The sequence below is a fragment of the Limulus polyphemus genome, unplaced genomic scaffold (assembly GCF_000517525.1).
Source record: "Limulus polyphemus unplaced genomic scaffold, Limulus_polyphemus-2.1.2 Scaffold278, whole genome shotgun sequence".
NCBI classification, from domain to species: Eukaryota; Metazoa; Arthropoda; class Merostomata; order Xiphosura; family Limulidae; genus Limulus; species Limulus polyphemus.
The window spans coordinates 298,329-304,577 of record NW_013665888.1 but is presented as its reverse complement, the minus strand read 5'-3'; the positions used below and the strand labels follow the sequence as shown (position 1 = coordinate 304,577).

Below are 6,249 nucleotides of genomic sequence, written 5' to 3'. Positions count from 1 at the left end.
AGTTACAACGCTAGAAACCGGGTTTCGATGCATAGCACAGATAACCCTTCGTGTAGCTTTGTGTTTAGCTACAAACAAACAAGCATAATTTCTTTGTTGTGGTAAGTTCACCGTTTCAATCCAAGCTCGTGTAGTTCGAACCCAGTGACACAGCGGTATGTCTGCGGAGTTACAACGCTATAAACCGGGTTTCGATACCCGTTACGGGCATAGCACAGATAACCCTTCGTGTAGCTTTGTGTTTAGCTACAAACAAACAAGCATAATTTCTTTGTTATGGTAAGTAAGTTCGCCGTTTCAATCCAAGCTCGTGTAGTTCGAAGTTTTCGAGTTACAGATTACCTTATTCACAAAGTTGAAAAGTTAACATTCAGGTACTTTACACTAGAATATTCAGATGAATAGTGTATATATACATATTTAGGCATCCTGGTTTTCAAATATGTCTATAATTCTCCTCAATTACTTATTTATGGAAGTCATTGGATATAAAGTTCTTCTTTTTTATTTCCTAGTTTGTTTGTTTATTGAATTTTGCTCAAACTTACTCGAGTATTATTTGTGTTAGCCTTTCCTATTTTTGAAGTGATAGACTAGAGGGAAGGCAGTTAGTCAACAGTCACTCTTGTCTAACCGAATAGTGAGACTTGACTGTCACCCTTATAGCACATTAAAAGTTCCGGAAGCGAACAATGAATCATTCCATTCATAATAGCCCCCCCCCCCTCTCAGTGGCACAGTGATATGTCTGCGGACTTATAACATTAGAAACCGGGTTTCGATACTCGTGATTGGCAGAGCACAGATAGCCCATTGTGTTGCTTTGTGCTTAACTTCAAAAAACAATTCATAATCCGGGCACCCCTATTAAGATTAAAACAATGAAATCCCTCCAATTTTTAAAGATAATACTTACTCAAAGCTAATTAAGGAAACACGGAATTTCTACTAGGCCAAATACAAATCGCCCGTAACATTATCTAACGTCTTCCAAATTATTTCTTTGTCGTTCGTGTCAGCCTCGCTCTTATTAAATTTATTTATCTGAACGTTATTTTTTTCCACCGCAAGATGGCATCCTACTTCAAAGATAGTAACTATAGCTTTATTTCAACAAAAAATTTTCATCGAAAATATTTAAGAAATAATCTTCTATAATTTTGCAAAATGTATTTTAGAGTAACTTGCAAAGGGAAAGAAAATATGATTGAACTTTGATCTCTGCGCAGCTCCAAGGGTTACAACATTAACAACGCTCTTATAGAATTTATTATTTTTCTGCCAATACCAACGTATAAGGCTTAGGTTTACTCAAAATCATACATATCCAATTTTTGTTTCTCGTGTGACTTTTTCTCTCAGTGGTTTTATTTCAAAAATCCTATCAAGGGGGGGATTTTACGACGCCACAGCAAGTGGGTTGGACAATAAAGCTACCTTCCTTCTACTCTATTAGGTCAGACAAAAGTAACTAAAAAGTTGGCGGAGGATGCTGTTGACTAAGGACGTCTTTGTGCAGCGTTGCACGAAAAATCTGAAACAAAAACCTACCAAGACGTTTACTATAATTTCCATTTTGGTCTACCGGAACACTGACATCTCAGTTGTTTCATAACCGTCATTCAAACACTCACCCTCTGTGATGAGGACCTGCATGTAAACAAATGAACTTGCCCCACCTTTATAACTACAACTGTAAGGAAGTAATCCATCTCCAGTCTTGTCTATTTATAAGTAAAAACGTCTTCCTAATGTTTCAACGCGACGCAACAACTTTGTTTGTTGTTAAAAGCAAAGCTACATAATGGGCTATCTATGGTCTGCCAATCGCGGGAACCTAACCCCGATTTTTAACGTTATAAGCCCTCAGACTTACTGCTGTGCTACCGGTAAACGATTCAGCAAGTAACAGGCCTATGATGACACAAATTCTAGAATCAAAAGTAACTAATCACAATTCAACTACCTTTTCAAAAAACAAAAAATGTCTAAATTTTAAAATACAAACATAAGTGTTTCCGTGTTCAATAAGAGGCTACTTCCTTTTCCAAAAAAGGCAGAAAAATGTATCTCGAAGCATCCAAATTTTTGGAGAGGTTCCCTAGACCTCTGGAGGATCATGCCATCCAGAACCTTTCATTAGAAAATAACCACTCATCTTCAGAAAAAAAAAGAAACCTACAAAGAATTTCTAGCTCCGCCCCCGACAATGTTCAGCATCGCTGAGTAACCATGGCGGATATTATGTTTATTGAAAGACTTCAGACAGTACTGAGAATTTCAATGAACGAGCGCAACCTTATCGCGTGACATAAGAGGTAAGAGACTACAGCGTTCTATCTACCACCAGTGTCTGTCTGTCTGTCGTTGTTGTTTGTCGCAAAGCTACACAAAGGGCTATCTGTGTTCTGCCCACCACCGATATCGAAACCCGATTTCTAGCAGTATAAGTCCGCGGACATAATGCTGTGCCACTGTGGGGAAGGGGGCATCTGTCTGTCCAAGTTGTTTAATAATTATTCGTTAATCCAAATTTGTCAATGATTTAATCTATTTTAATCCATTCCCACACTTTTCTTAATTTAAAATATCTATAGATTTATTCTACTTTCTGTGAGAATAAGTAAACTATTTCTGCCTTAAAAAAAAGAATTGTCTGTAATTTTCAATCACCAATGGGATTAAAAACGTAAGACCATTTAACTTTTCTTAATATAAAACAAACTGATGAAAACATGTTTTCTTAGTTGAAAAATTGATGTCTTGAAAAGTTTGTCCAAAGAAGAATTAGAATTGAATCGAAGTAATCGAACATTTTTTATAGATGCTTCTTTTTTGTGAAATGCTGGAATTTTAGAGCCGTAATTAGGGAGGATTGTTTGTTTGTTTTTGAATTTCGCGCAAAGCTACACGAGGGCTATCTGCGCTAGCCGTTTCTAATTTAGCAGTGTAAGACTAGAGGGAAGGCAGCTAGTCATCACCACCCACCGCCAACTCTTGGGGCTACTCTTTTATCAACGAATAGTGGGATTCACTGTCACATTATAACGCCCCCACGGCTGAAAGGGCGAGCATGTTTGGTGTGACGGAGATTCGAACCCGCAGATTGGGAGTCGAGCTCTCTAACCACCGGTCCCTATTAGGGAGGAATGAACAGATCTACTGCTCAGAGCGCAAACTGATGATAGGCAGCAAAATGACGAAATGGCTTGCCACGGCACTCATAAAGGGTGTGAGGTGCATATATGTTAGCCTGCTCTATGTGCTAAATTGTTCCGAGCTACGTATTTGAAGGTCCAAGGCTCAAGCCACGATATGAATATCAACACCCTCCCAACTTTCAATTATAAAAGCGTTATAACTGTCACAGTTCATCCCGTTATATGTAAGAGTAGACGCATAGTCGGGGGTATCTCTGACCTGATAGCCCCCCCCCCCTTCAGTGGCACAGCGGACTTACAACGCTAGAAACCGGGTTTCGATACCCGTGGTGGACAGAGCACAGATAACCCATTGTGTAGCTTTGTGCTTAACTACAAACAAACTGACCTGATAGTTTACCCATTTGTCACACAAGATGTCGCTTAGGCTAAAAATCTCAAATGCACTTCTTTATTTTCCGAGTTTTTAAAGTTTACTAAGATTTTTTAAATGAAATATTCAATAGAACGTGGTTTGCATAATAATTCAGTATCAAGCATTTGCTTTTAAAAAAAACAGCGTTTAGTTTAATTAAAAAACAGCGTGAAGTTTATTTAATTAATCAAAAGGGGATTTCTTAGTCGCCTTACGTGTGCAATCATACGTGTGTCTGTATTGCATAGCTCACAGACGCATGTCATCAGACTCGTGCAGTTTCTCATTGATTTCTTCATTCAGTTAAAAGTATTGTTGGTCGAGGAAGTAGCGACACTCAAACCCACGCACTTGCAGGACGTATTTCAGACCCGAAACGAAACCTAGTGACGTTGCACCTTCGGTAACAGAACTGCGACCCTACTACATAATGATCTTATGCACAAAGTTCGGGCCTTAAGTCCTGAAGAGATGTAAAACAAGGTAATGTACCTGTGCATGAGTCCGATATACATGTATAACGTCCTGTACTATTTTCTTCTGACTTTACCTCTTACACAGATATAAACAAATATAGATTTATATACATATATATATATAGAGAGAGAAGGAATATAAGGTTGTACGTATAAGAAACTCGTTTAGATTGAAATATATTAAGTAACATGGCTGATTTGATTTTTTGTTAAATGGTCGGTTAATATATTTTTGAAAGAGTTAATTTTTCACACGTTAAAAAGTAAAAAAAAATCACTATTTCCTTTACGTTTGAAGTTGTAGCTTAGGCAATCAAATTTAGAAGATTTGAATCCCCTTGTTTGAGGGGAGGAGGTAATAAATGCCGAGCATAACGAGGCGATTTTTTTCTTAATTTTAACTTCTTGATCTTGGTCAAATTACTGTTTTTGTAACTATTAACCAACAACACTGGGCAGACGTTTGAGCATAAAATATTTAATATGTGCTCGCTGAAAAAACTTATAACTAAGGGGGAACGTCTCCCCTTCTTCCTAAGTCATACGCTCGTCATCGTCATTTCGAAAGATGTGATTGTGAGGTTCAAGGTGAAACATACAGTCTCTTAATTTTAGTACCATTGAGCTGCGGATCATGAGAGCTTGTCTAGGGGGAACGTCTCCCCTTCTCCCTAAATCATACGCTCGTCATCGTCATTTCGAAAGATGTGATTGTGAGGTTCAAGGTGAAACATACAGTCTCTTAACTTTAGTACCATTGATCTGCGGATCATGAGAGCTTGTCCAGGTAGAAGGGGGGATGCAGACACTTTAGTCCGGGTCCTCAGCAAGATCTAGGAAGCTCATGGCTTTTTTTATTTGAGACGGTAAAAACAACTCTATTTCTTAAATTTCTGTTAAGTTAATTCGACGAAAGAGAATAAAATATTTTTTTCGTTATTTTTGAGTAATCGTTTATTTTCCAAATTAATGTTAACTTATTTGTTTGTTTGTTTTTAGAACAAAACCACATTAGAATGTCTGCTGTGTACACCATAGGGAATCACAAAATACTTGAAGCTGTGGGTATGTTATTGGAGCGACAGTCAATCCCTTAGCGTGGACGATAGGGTGCTGGTGATTGGCTGCATTCCCTCTAGTCAGTTGTTCAAAATGAGGAACGATGGGAAGATAATCTTAGTACCTTTGCCATGAATACCGAATACAGATACTCTTGAACACAATGCATAAGGCCCGTCATAGCCAGGTGGTTAGGGGGCTCGATTCGCAATCTGTGGGTCACGGGTTCGAATCCCCGTCACACCATACATGCTCGCCCTTTCAACCGTGGGGGCGTTATAATGTGACGGTCAATCCCACTATTCGTTGATAAAAGAGTAGCCCAAGAGTTGGTGGTGGGTGGTGACGACTAGCTGCCTTGCCTCTAGTCTTACACTACTAAATTAGGGACGGCTAACGCAGAAAGCCCTTGTGTAGCCTTGCGCGAAATCCAAAAAAAACACAACACAATTCATAAAGGTTAGTAAGTGCCCTTTGGAGGTTTGTATTAAACTGTATGAGAGATAAGTATGACATTTGAAACCTAGTGAATCAAAATAGAACTGAATATAAATTGTAAAGATATGTTGAATACTACCAAAAATTTGTCGACTACGTTTTTTGGCTTGTAGCAGGAAATTCCATTTATATAAAAAAAAAGAAATATTTTCTCGGATTAATTTTAGAACTTTTAAATGAAATATGACTGAAAAAATATGACAGCTATTTTACCCTTCTGTGGTGAGTTAGTTATTGTTTCCAAGTTACGACCAAATTGATTATTGAAGTATTCGCTCCTCAATGCTTGCTTTATGCAAAATTGTTGTTAAATTTTAATCTAATCAGCGACTGATTAATTAGGAGATTAAATTTGTGCAATATACGTATATGAAAGTACTGATATAATATACGCTTCTTTCATTATACTTATGGAGTTTTATTTCTTAAGTACACTTACAATTCGAGCACTGAGCAGAACACATTTATTATTTGTATTTTTTCTTTTCCGGATAATACGATGTCTACTAAGTTAAATCAGTGTTAAACTTGTAGTACTTTTTAAGTGTGTGTGTGTGTGGAACTCGATGAGAATTTCAAATCTTATGTTTATCGTTCGTAGTTCATTCCTTCAGTTTGTTTGTAATTAAGCACAAAGCTA

General features: G+C 37.6%; 1 protein-coding gene across 1 annotated transcript in view; it reads left to right on the top strand.

Moving 5' to 3' along the window:
* The first annotated feature begins 3,929 nt into the window (after nt 1-3,929).
* LOC111085217 overlaps nt 3,930-6,249 on the top strand; it is a 5,121-nt gene continuing 2,801 nt past the window's right edge. Inside the window, exon 1 of the mRNA XM_022382793.1 lies at nt 3,930-4,059. The gene's annotated coding sequence lies outside the window, so the exon portion shown is untranslated. The remainder of the gene's footprint in view (nt 4,060-6,249) is intronic.